The sequence below is a fragment of the Camelus bactrianus genome, chromosome 2 (assembly GCF_048773025.1).
Source record: "Camelus bactrianus isolate YW-2024 breed Bactrian camel chromosome 2, ASM4877302v1, whole genome shotgun sequence".
Lineage (NCBI taxonomy): Eukaryota > Metazoa > Chordata > Mammalia > Artiodactyla > Camelidae > Camelus > Camelus bactrianus.
This window is the reverse complement of record NC_133540.1, coordinates 100,862,875-100,875,691: the sequence shown is the minus strand read 5'-3', so window position 1 is coordinate 100,875,691 and position 12,817 is coordinate 100,862,875. Positions and strand designations below refer to the sequence as shown.

Here is a 12,817-nt window from a genome sequence, read left to right as displayed (position 1 = left end):
GTGAGTCAGGGTGGGAGACCCCCGGGGCTCGCCCTCCGTCTAGTTCCTGGCACAGCCCTCGAAGGGGGTTCTTAGGGCCGCTCTCGGGGTGACCCCTCTGCAGAGTCCCTTGGTTGTGATTCCTGACTGGTACTCAGCCTCGGGCCGGGGTCGCGGGGAAGGAAGGAAGGACGCCTGCGGGCGGGCTCCCCTTTCACCCGGGAGGCCAGAGGCGGCTCCGGGGTGGCGCGGCGGGCGGAGCTGGGGTCTGGGAGTCGAGGAACCGACAGCGCCTTCCATCCATCGGTAGCCAAGGACGCTGGCCGCCCTGGCAACGGGAAACCCAGCGAGCCGCCCGGGTCTGGTCAAGCCAGCCTGTCTCCCTTCCAATCCCCTCCGCCAGCACAATTCACCGCCATTCCCCTGACTCGAATTTTTTTTTTTTAAACTACACCCTTCCTACTGCCTTTCCACGAGTCTTCTACTCTGAGGATAACTAGTGGTTATATCAGACTGGAGTTTTATAAAAATACACTCAGGAGTTATATTACCCAGAAGTCAATGAAATGGACACTTGTCAACGCTGCAGGGTCTCATTTGCGTGCTGGTCAGCACGGCAGGTAAAGAGCAGCTTCAGTACCCGGGCAGACTGCAGAAGGCCTGTTGCCCAGGCACTCGTAAACCAATATTCTGTCATCAAACCCAGAAGCGTTCTTCGAATCTCACTAATCTCCACCCCTACTTCCGTTCCTCTTAATCTCCCCCACCCAGAAGGTAGAACTCCAGTGCTGAATTTGCTTTACGTTCGGTTGGTTGGCCCATCTTAAAAAGGAGAGTCCTATTGTTATACAGCAAGCAGAACAGGGAGGCAGAAAGAGCTGGGAACCGGAGACAGCCCCGCTAACTTCCAGGCCTGGCTCTGCACAGAAGCAAGCTGAATCATTTTGGGCAATTTATTAACCTCTCTGAGTTTCAGTACCTCCTCTACTAAATGGGAGAGGCTGGAATTAGATGATATGTAAAGTTCCTTTTTGGATGTCAGGTTTTTTGTTTTTTTTTTTTTTTTTCAGTCTAGATAAGCTTGTTTCTGAAATACTACCAGGAAAAATGCAGCTGGCTTCTGTTATGAGTCCCTGGGCTTTCCCATTACCCTTCTAATCAGGGATCCTGGAAGAAGGGGAGCTCAAAACACAGCTAGAGTTTTCTACTTAGCCTTACTTCCTTGTGTTTACCCCCTTTCCCCACGTTTAAAGAACCAGCACTGACTATTTCTTCTCCATCGAGATTGCAGAAAAATTAAAATTCACCTCTAGCACAAAGCCTTGGGTTCCCCGTCCCCACCTTCAGAAGTGCCTGCTTGTTACTTAGTCCCAGAAGGTTGAGGATAACAAATCCTAATACATGTATTTAGCCTTCTTAAAACTACTTCTTACCAAAAAAATTTGTTTTTTCTTGCCCTGTGGCCTAAATACACTTGAAATGTTACAAAGTATATTCAGTTTGTCAGAAGACAACATTTAACACAAATGACACTAACAGCGGCTGGACCAAATTAAATGATTGTTTTAGAAACTACCAGTAAGTCCTAAGAAATGCCAAAGTTTATTGTACTTTCCCATCTCACTAACAATGGTGCATCCCACTGAACCATTTCAATCTAGATTCTTCACTCACATACACACATACACACAGACACGTGCGCATAATAGAGACTGCACGCTTAGAGACCAATGCCGTTCCAGAGTCTGTGGCCATTCCCTGGGCACCATCATTTCTCTTTGACTCTGGCATTTGACTTTTGACATCCCTGTTCTTCTAAGGCTCTAATAATTCGTCTCCTTGCCTTCCCACTCTCCCCACCCACCACTTGTAGCTATTCTTCAAGAGCCAGACTTTAGAAATCTCTTCCACCTTCATGCCTGCTTCATCTCTTACTCCTATGCTGATGAATTTCATATCTATAATCAGGTCCTGTTCTCATCTGAGTGCTCACTTCTGCAGTTGCCAGGATATTTTCAGTTGTGCTATTGTCATCTCAAAGTCAGATCAGTCTAAAACCAACCTTACCCTCTCCCATGCCCCAAGACTAAGTAGTCTTTATCATGACATATTCTACCTCCTTCTCACCAGCATAATCTGTTGATACCAGCTTCTAAATTCATGCTAAACCTGAGCACTTTTCACCACCCCCACTGCTGCCATACTGTCCACCTTTGGTCATCTTTCATTTGGATTATTTAAAAAATGATAACCCAAAGTGATTCTTCTGAATGTCAAGTCAGATTGAGTTACTCTGGCAAAACTCTCCAAACTTCCTCTCTCAGAATAAACGTTCCTACAATGGCCATCAAACACAATTGTTCTCCTTTAAACTATGTGACCTCATCTATTATTTTCTCCCTTGCTCAACCACTTCAGCAATACTGGCCACCTTGTTCCTTCTAGAGCAAAGCTGTCCAATGGAACTTTCCATGGTGACTAACATGTTCTATCTGTATATCTGTATGCTATATTTGCACTGTCCAATATGGTGGCTATTCGGCACTTGAAATGTGGCAAGCGCAAACTGAGGAACTGAGTTTTTAACTTCATCTAAGTCTAATCTAAATTCAAATAGTCACATATGGCCAGTGGTGACTGTATTGGCTGGAGCAGTTCTAGAACACACCAGCCATGCTCTAGCTTCAGGACATTTTGTTCTTGCTGTTCCCTTTGCCTGGAAAGCTTTTCATGCACTGATATTTCAGCAAGATATCGACATCCTTGCTTCTTTACCTCCTTCAAGTCTTTGCTTCAGTGTCACCTTCTCAGGAGACAGTGTTCTGTTTACAGTTGTAATCTCCTGCCCTCACCCCTTATTTGAGGCAGGGGGAGAGGTAATTAGGTTTGTTTGTTTGTTTATTTATTTATTTACTTATGTCTTAATGGAAGTACTGGGGATTGAACCCAGGACCTCCTGCATGCTAAACATGCTAAACATGAGCTGTACCCTTCCCCTGCCAGCTGCATCTTAATGATGGAGCTGCATCTTAATGATGGACTTCCAGTTAGAGAGGAGGATGAAGGATGGAGGAAACAGCATGTGCAAAAAGCAAGGAGGAGGAAAAAGCTAGCATATTTGGGGAGCCTGTGACTACTTCCAGGCAGGGAGTGGATGTGAGATGAGGCCAAGGAGGTAGGGTGGTGGGGACCAGAGGATGGGGGGCTTGGCTGGTGTGTTAAGGAGTTTAGACTTTACCCTGAGGCAATGGGGAGAAGCTAAAAGCATTATGCAGGGAGAAAATAGGTTTGGATTGTATTCAGGAAAGTTTGCTCTAGCTGTTGCATGATGGGGAAGTTGGAAACCCTAGCAGAACAGAGAGGGCTGGGGGATACTTTAGGCAAGAGATAATACAGATCGGCATCTTGTAAACTACTCTGAGGCTTTGAGTAAACAAGGTCGAGCGGTCCCAGGATGGTCCTTAAGGTTTATGTAAGAGTATGCTACTCCAAATGCCCCCAATTTATCAAGTAACATCAGTGTGGTTTTATTGATCAATTCTGTCAAAGAGCCAAATAACCACCTATGCAGAATCTAATTACTCTGGAGAGATGCCAAGATGAGAAGAGAAATTAACCTCCTTAAGATGTTAGCAGTACCTGAAGAAGGCCAACTCTGGGCTGAAACTGTCCTCTCTCTGACATGCTTTTGTTTCTACTCAGACTTCTGGGCACTGGGGACTTGATTTTGGTCAGATGCTCCAAGACTTATTACTTTAAAAAATGTATTCTGTGTACAAAGGGTAAGAGCTTACTATATCCTCAATAACCCCATCCCTAAGATAAGACAAACCACATTTCTTAAAGTAAGATAATAGACATCAAGACATTACACTCTGGAAATTTCTAATTATTTGATATATGAGTGGGGATGGCAGGGCAGGCTGGTAATGCTGCCTCTTGAATTACTCTCCTCTCGCGCTATAGAAATCGGTACTAACGAGTGAAAACAGCATATTAAATATCAGCACATAAAAGGAGCTTTTAAAGAGTTGTCCCCTCTGTTTTAGAATAAGCTTTGTGGTAGAAATAGAGGCTACCTTTATGTCAAGGTGTACAAAATGCTGTTGCCATTGCTACAGTGACTTCAAACAGACTCTGCTCTCCTTCACTCCTCCCTCTTCTGTATTCTTGGGGAATCGGTTTAATTAGTGAACTTATAGAGAATATTTTTATTCCCTTTAGGACCTTTATCTCTTTATTAGCCAGTAATGAATAAATGCCAAACCTTAGTGTCTCAACATAACAGAGGTTTATTTCTCATTTGGGCAAAGTCTGATGGCAGTTCCCGCCCATCACTGGCTCAGTGTCAGGCATCCCGTCAGATGCAGCAGGACCTCAAGGATTCTGCAGAAGAGAGGGAGCAAAGAACTTGCCCTGCTCTTACATAACACACATCCCTGGCACTCATCGTCCCTTGGTCAGAATTAGTGGCTCCCATCTAATTGTAAGGGAGTCTGAGAAATGTAGAAAAGCACATGGAATATTTAATTCATGCTACTACTCTGCCACTGTTAATAATGATGAATCCATGGTTACAAAAAAAAGTTGACAGATGGTTAAGGAATATTATTTTCTTTTTAACAGAGAGGCGATCAACTTTAAATTTGATTTTTCCTTATTTTCGTCTTGGACTAACTGGTTCATGTAAACGTCATCATTGTTTGATATTCAAGAAGTATCAAAAGAAGTCCAATAGGGATGTTAACTATGGTTCAAGACACTCAAATCCAATGGAGAAACTTAAATAGGAGCTTTTCCTAAATTGTGGAGATATATATAAGCCTAATTTTTCTTGTATCTAAAATTCAGGATTTCAGTTTAAAAACTTGTTGTGGAGGCAGTGGTGTGTGGCAAGGTGATGATGTGGAACAGAGGGTTGATTTCGGGAACAATGCTGCCTGAAAGGCTGCCCACATAGGGGACTGCACTTCCCTAGGGGAGCAGTTGTAGCCTGTTCTAACCACCACTTATTTTATTTTATTTTTTTTTACGTTGCAGAGTACTTTATTTAAAAACATTTTGAGGTATGGTTGATGTACATTATTGTGTAAGTTTCAAGTGTACAACATAGTGATTCACAATTTTTAAAGATTGCACTCCATTTATAGCTATAAAATACTATGGCTATAAAAAGCTATACTCCCTGTGCTGTACAATATAGCCTTGTAGCTTATTTATTTTATACATAGTAGTTTGTATTACTTTATCCCCTATAACAGTGTTTAAACAGCCCTTGAAAGCCTTCAAAGCATTCTTCATGCATTATTGCCTTTAAACTCTATAAGAACCTATGGTTTTATTTTCTACATTTTATAGATGAGAAAACCAAATCCCAGGAGTGCAGCTTGCCTGCCTAAAGTCACTACACTAGAAAAGGTAGAACTTTGGGGAAGGGGGAGGGAAGGGATAAATTGGGAGTTTGAGATTTGCAGATACTAACTAATATGTATATAATAAATAAACAATAAGTTCATACTGTATAGCACAGGGAACTATATTCAATATCTTGTAGTACCTTATTTTTTTTTTAACATTTTTTATTGATTTATAATCATTTTACAATGTTGTGTCAAATTCCAGTGTTCAGCACAATTTTTCAGTCATTCATGGACATATACACACTCATTGTCACTGTAGTACCTTACGGTGAAAAAGAATATGAAAACGAATATATGTATGTTCATGTATGACTGAAGCATTGTGCTGTACGCCAGAAATTGACACAACATTGTAAACTGACTATACTTCAATAAAAAATGTATATATACGAAAAAGAAAAGAAAAAGTGGAACTTGGATTTGAAACAAGGTCTTTTGCTTGTCAAGTCCTGTCTCTTATTCCCTACAGAGGAAGGGAAGGTGTAAGGAAATTCCATTTATTTGCAGTGTCCATTTCCGGCCATCCTTCCCCAACCCTGCCAGATACACACCCTGGATAGCAGGGTAGGGAGGAAAGTAGGTAGAAATTAGGGCTTTGTTTTCCACGTGTGACTTTCCATGATCAGCTGTAAGGACTTGCAAATGCTTCCCCTCAGACTCGACTCCACATATTTCCTGTTGATCATCTCTTCTTCTTGCTCATTTACTTGACAGATTTGGAAATGGTATTCTTGTTGTATGTAAAATGAGTCTTTTTAAAAAAGAAAAGTATTAAAAAATAAAAATGCCAGGCAAATCATTTAATGTGGCAGCAGTGTTCATATTTTAAAGGCATATTGTGGTAAATCCTTTTGCACGATTTAATTCTTATCTAGATTAGATGAAGCATATTTTGTGTGTAAAAGATCAAAGTTTCTTAAAGTGGAAATAACTATTTTGTACTGAAATTGATAGATCTGAATAGCTTTTCAAAGTGAAGTTGGCAAGTTGATTAAAAATATTTAGTGGTAAGCTTTATTAATTTTGTGATGAAAAATTCTTTCTCTCCTTTTCATGTTGTAGGGGTGATTCAAGTTAGGAATAGAACAGTAGGTAGGAGAGAACCATTGGGATGATCAGGCTCTCATGAGAGGAGATGTTAATAAGGTCAAGGGGTTGCTCAGAAGTAAAGGAAGTGGAAGGGATCGGCAGATTGGTGGTTGAACTGGCGTACACGTAACGTGCAATGACAAAGATGGCTGGCATGGAGAGAGCTGCTGGAGGAAGGAAGGAGGAAGGAAGGCTGCATAAGTTGTGGGGAGGTACATTGTGAAGGACCTTGGAAATTAGGAACCTTGGTTTGGGTTCATTACCTTTGCATTTTTTTTTTTTTTTTTTGCAGGGGATGGGGAGGTAATTAGGTTTATTTATTTAATTATTATTACTATTTTTTTTTTTTTAAATGGAGGTACTGGGGATTGAACCCAGGGCCTCGTGCATGTTAAGCATGTGCTCAACCATTTGAGCTATACCCTCCCCCACATCTGTGTCTTTAACTCTTGTTTGTTCCTCAACCTGAACAATTTGGAACAACATCAAGTACCACACCCCTCGCCCCGCCCCCACATCATTCTGCTATAACTGCTCTCACAGTGGTCACTAGAGGCCACCTGGTGGTCAGTCAAATCCAATCTTTTGTTTTCATAGTCCTTATCTCCTTGATTTCTCTGCAGCATTTGACACATCTTATCCAATTTGATGGCTTTAGCTACTTCCCAGATGCTGGTGACTCCCAAATCTATCTCCAGCTTGGGCATTTCTCCAGTGCTTCTGACCTGGATGGCCACCTATTAGCTCCAGACAGCTCCATGTGAATGTCCACATCCTCTGACCCAACACAAACCAGACAGGACTAGTTATCCTGCTTCCAGTCTTGCTGGTCCTCCTCTTGTGACCTCTAACTGGGCAATGACATCACAATCTCCCCTGTGGCCCAAGTTGGGAACCCTGGGCGCCCTTCCTATCCATCACACCTTGAAAATGAGTTCATCAAGCCCTGAGGATTCTACCTTTTAAAGATCTGTCAACTCTCTCCCACCTTTCCCCTTTAGCTGCTATTGCTCTTATACAAAAGCCAATCATTTCTTGCATATGTGGGAAAACCTGCTTCTGGCATATGTTTAGGGCAGATCTCAAGTGAACTTTGTTGCAGTGATGTCTGCAGCTGCAGGGAGAAGAGGTCCAGGTGCAGCAGCTGCAGGCTGTGCAAGAATTCTGTCCCTAACAACTCACAGGATTTTCACAGCCATCGCGGTTACAAAAGGAGGCTGGTAGCCCATCTCTTGCATAGGGGTTGGCAGCTTCAAAAGAATACTTTTTTTTTTTTTACTGTTAATAATGCTGGTGGTTATAGGCTGGAATATTCTACTTTCTTCTGTTACCTCTACTTTTCTAATCTACATGAAGCCACTAGAATGAGTTTGAAGTTTGCTTGTTGAAGTTCCACACCTGCAACGTGGCGTATTACTATTGACTTCCTGCCTTCCTCCACGCCCCACTCTGATCCAATTTTTGTACAGCTGTTTGTGGGACCATTTCTGTGGCTCCTCACTGCTCACACCAGTGATTCTCAACCCGGGCAAAGCCTCTGAGACAGTGTTTCTGAAACTTACCCACAGAAGTTAATGCATTTTACTTCACAACATAGCACATATATGCCCTTATACTTAGATAACTGAAACAAAGTTTTCACAAATAATTCTTATCTTTCATAATTGTGATGTACTATTTTCTTTTTCATTCTTTTTTTTTTTTTAGGGGTAGGTGGGTGAGACTCACTAAATTGATCTTACTGTCCATCAGTGCTGTGGTTCTTGATCTTAGTTACACGTAACAAATCATCTAGAAAGCTTTTTAATGTCCAGACCCCACAATAGAGCAATTAGAATTTCTAAGAGTGAGAGCCCACACACCCCTCAGGCGAAGGCTTTCCTGAATCTTCTTGGTTTCCTACCACTTCCTCCTTTGAGCCTCACCTCTGAATTCTGGAACTACCTTTCTTATAGCAAGTGATACTTGGTTTTGCATTCATTTACATGTTTATCTTAGATTATAAATTCCTTGGGGGCAAGTGAAGTCAGAGAAAGACAAATACCATATGATAGGACGTATATGTGGAATCTAAAAAAATGACACAAACGGACTTATTTACAAAACAGAAACAGATTCACAGATGGAAAAAAACTCTTATGATTACCAAAGTGGGAAGGTGGGGGAGGGATAAGTTAGGAGTTTTGGATTTGCAGATATTAACTACTGTATTTAAATAAATAAACAACAGTGTTCTACAATATAGTGCAGGGAACTGTATTCAATATTTTGTAATAACCTATAATGAAAAAGAATATATATAAATGTATAACTGAATCACTCTGCTGCACACCAGAAACTAACACAACATTGTAAATCAACTATACTTCAATTAAAAAAATAAATAAAAATTCCTCAAGGCAAGAGACTGTCTTGCATCCCAGCATCCAGCACCCAGTAGCTCCCTCCATAAAGATTTGCTGAGAGCATAGATACACAGGTAAAGCAGAGAATAACTCATCTCCTTCTTTGGCTTCTTGGTAATTCATCTTTCTTCTTGGCTGTCCCTCTTGTTGCTCACTATTCTTGTTTTGTTTTTTGTTCACTGGCCCTTCTTCCTCAGCCCACTTCTGAAATAGCAAAATTACCCTCTGTCCTGCCCTTAGTCCCCTCGCCGCTCATCTGTGCACCTGGCTTCCACGCTCCCTCTACTGGAGGCTTCCAAAGCTGCATCCCCAATCCCCATCTCTCTTCTGAGATCCAGGTTACTTTCCAACTACTTTCGGTAAAAAAGCATGTTTGAGAGTTTGGCTCCAGTGCCAGAAGCAACGGGAATGGTTTGAGTTTCCAGCCTGACCATTATCTCTTCCAAATTACTTAAGATATTTTTTCCTCGCTGGTGAATTCAAGATGATGGATGGTATCCAGTTTGGAGGGCTGTTTTGATGATTAAATGAAACGTTTAAACATGTATTTAAAACTGTTAGCACAGTGCCTGGCTGGGATAGAGTACATGTTCAATAATGGTTAGGAACTATCACTGGACGTCTTTATCTGGAGGTCCTTTGAACCCCTTAAACTATCTGAAAACAGTATCCCACCTCTTACACCTCTTTCCTGTTTCCAAACCTCCTAACTTTCTCCGCAGATAATGCTAGAATCCAGGGGACCTTGGCTGACACAGATGTGATTTGGGGGCTGTGGAGGATTTTTAGGGGACCCTTGTCATCTCCACAGCTCGTAGCATCCCTCAGCCAGACGTTACACCTTCCTATCTCCTCACCAGACTCGCTCTCCAATCCTAACTATCTGGTCCACTCCTGCCAGACTAATTCTTGTGAAGTGCAAAACAAATCCTCCACTTGCCCTATTAAATCTTTCAGTGATGGGACAAAGCCCAGAGCTCTTCATGTGGCAAATCAAGTCCTTCATTATTTGGTCTCTGGACCCGGCATCCTTGCTGCTTCTTGCCTTGGTCCCTGCTCCAACGGCTTACCCCTCACCAGAGTGCGTTTTGCTCCTTGTACAATTCACTATCTTCCTAGAGCATTTAATAAACTCTAAGGGAATTATTCATTCTTTCTGGGTTTCCTATTCTCCATCCTACTTCCCCAGCTGGTGAGCTCATTGACAGCAGGCAACTTTTTATTTTTTAATGGAGTTTTGTTTCCTGAGATGACAGCCCAAGGCTTACAAATTAAAGGCACTCAGTGATTTGTAAATGGATGAACTTTGGAATTAGAAGATAGTATAGTTTTAGCTCATATTTTTGTTTTATTTATCTTGTGGGAGCAATTGGTAGAATAATGTCACTCTATTGCAACTTGAGTGTCTTGTGCAATGCTTTGTGTTAGATGCTGCAGCATGTTGTGACACGTTTTGGGAACAGGAACCATCTGATATAGTATTTAAGTTGTGTTACACACTCAGTTGACAAACATTGGACCCCAACTTTGTAGCAGACACTGGGCAAGGCATAGGAGCATACAGTAATAACACTACAATAATACTAATTATTAAATACCTCCTCTACTCTACACCTAAGTTAGCTCGTGAGATCACCTTCTAAACATGAGTAAATGGAGGCTCATATTTAAAAGGTCTTTTCTAAGGAAAGGCAGCTAATAAGTGGAGAACCATATTTGAACCACAGTCTGCCCACTCAGTCCACTGCTCCATTCAGTTCTGTGTACCACCTCGCAGGTACTAACTGTTGAACCTTTTTTACCTTTAGGGTGTGGAACTCGAATTATTTTGATTTAATTCTCTTAACACTCTACAGGCCATTATTCTCTTTTTCCTGGAGAGAAAATGGGCTCAGAGAGGTTAAAGAACCTCTGCAGGATCACACAGCTCTGTGGTAAGGGGCAGAGCTGAGATACTCAGGTCTGCTTGACTCCCGAGCCCATTCTCTGCCCACTTAGCACACGACATGATCTAGCCAGAGTAAAAGGCTGTAAAGCGGGGAACTGAAGTTCACTGTGGTAAGGGCAGGAGTGAAACAGCAATGACCAGGAGCTGCTTGTTCAGCGAGGAAGGAATGGAGGTAGCTGTTCAGGCTGTGGGTTCCGATGTTCTGATCACGTCAGCAACATCACTCATCACTCATCAGATATCATTGGACCCTTCAGTTTGCCATGGATACTAGTGGCCCGACAACTAGTACAAACATGAGAAAGGCAAAGCCATTTATAACAAAACTCTTTTAAAGTCTTTTTAAGAGAAAAAGATAAGAGGATGAGACAAAGAAAGAAATGGCAGCAACAGAAATCAGTGCTACAACAGAGCTAGTCACCAGGTACTGTTTCCCAGGAATGGAAAATAAACCAGCAGCTCCCCCTCTGCTACAGTAAGTTCAGCCCATCCAGACTGCTTACCATGCCTGTAGGGCCCTCCAGGATCTGTCCTGCCAACCTCTCTGACCACCTACCTGCTGCCCCGTGCACCTGCTTCATGTCGCAAGGTTGCCAAACTTGTTTGGGCCATCGGCTTTTGCCCTTGCTGTTCCCGCAGCCCCACATGCTCTTTCTCTAGTGCTTTGCATCCGGGACTTACCTCCAATGTCTCCTCCTCAGAAAGGCCTCCCTGACTGCCACCCTCATTCATTTCTTTGTCACATCATTAAGTCTTCAGATTAGAGCTAATCACGATCTAAAAGCCAGTACAGTTTAGTAGTTAAGAGTGTGGGCTCTGGAAGCAGGTCTCAGTTCTGACTTTTTACTAGCTAAATAACCTTGGGCACATTATTTAACCTCTCTGGGTCTCAGTTTTCTCTTCTGAAAATGGGGATGACGACAATGATACTCCTGTCCCCTAGAGTACTATTGCGGGGATTAACTGAGTTTATGTACATAAAGCATTAACAGTGCCTGGCACTTAGAGGCTATGTAATAAAGCCAAAGTGGGTGAATCATCTAATTTTCATTCATCCTTCCAATATGTGTTGAGTTTGAATAGAAGAGATGCTAGGATGCAGAGCTGGGAATGCAACAATGAACGGACCAGGCACAGCCGCTGTCCACAAGAGCTTACTGCTCGTCTGAACCATTTCTCTTGCTGACACAGATCTGCATTTTACTTATAGACTTTTGCCTAGAGGTCATCTAAACTTTTCTTCTTCGTTCTAGTTTCTATCCCCCACTTCCTGTCTTGGGCTTCCTAGTGCCTCATTATGGCTTCACGTGACACATGAATCTATGTGTTTTTACACCCACACGATTTGTTACTTGTAGTTGTGTTTGTTCCTTTAGAGTTAGAATTAATTAAAGATTTGGCTAACGAAGGAAATGGTAAAAGGTTACCAACGAGATGACAAAACTAGAAAAATAGCTGAAAAGTCTACTTCCCGGCTTCTTCTGTTCTGTTCAAATTGCTTAGAATTTTCCATAACCACTTGAACCAACCAATTCTTTCCCCAAACCTCCCCAATTTCTTCTCGCCTAGATTGCACTTCCTCTCCAAAGCCTTCCCTAACTTTCTAAGACAACGGGCTCTTTGGTAACCTTGTGCTCATCCCCATAGTATGACTTATTATTCCACTGCAGGGTCACTGCTCTCGCCTCTCCTCCACGAGTCTGTATCGCCATATGGCCTGGGCCATCTTTTTTTGTCTTACTCTCCACTGTATCTTCAACCCAGCAATACCTTCTTATTGTTAACAAGTAGTGCTCTTTTGTATCTATTGAACTTAGGTAGAGGATAAGAACCAATGAAGTGGGTAAATTAGGAGACAGTGATTTGTATTGTGTTACAAAAGGAAGAGTCCCTTTATAAAAGAATTTTTTGCAGGGTTCCATTGAGTGTGGAGACAGGGTTATTGCTATAAAAACAGTCCCCAAATTTCAGTGACT

The 12,817-nt window shown here is 42.1% G+C and overlaps 1 protein-coding gene across 8 annotated transcripts in view; it reads left to right on the top strand.

Moving 5' to 3' along the window:
- SPATA18 (spermatogenesis associated 18) overlaps nucleotides 1-12,817 on the top strand; it is a 43,891-nt gene that overhangs the window by 8,389 nt on the left and 22,685 nt on the right. The window lies entirely within an intron of this gene.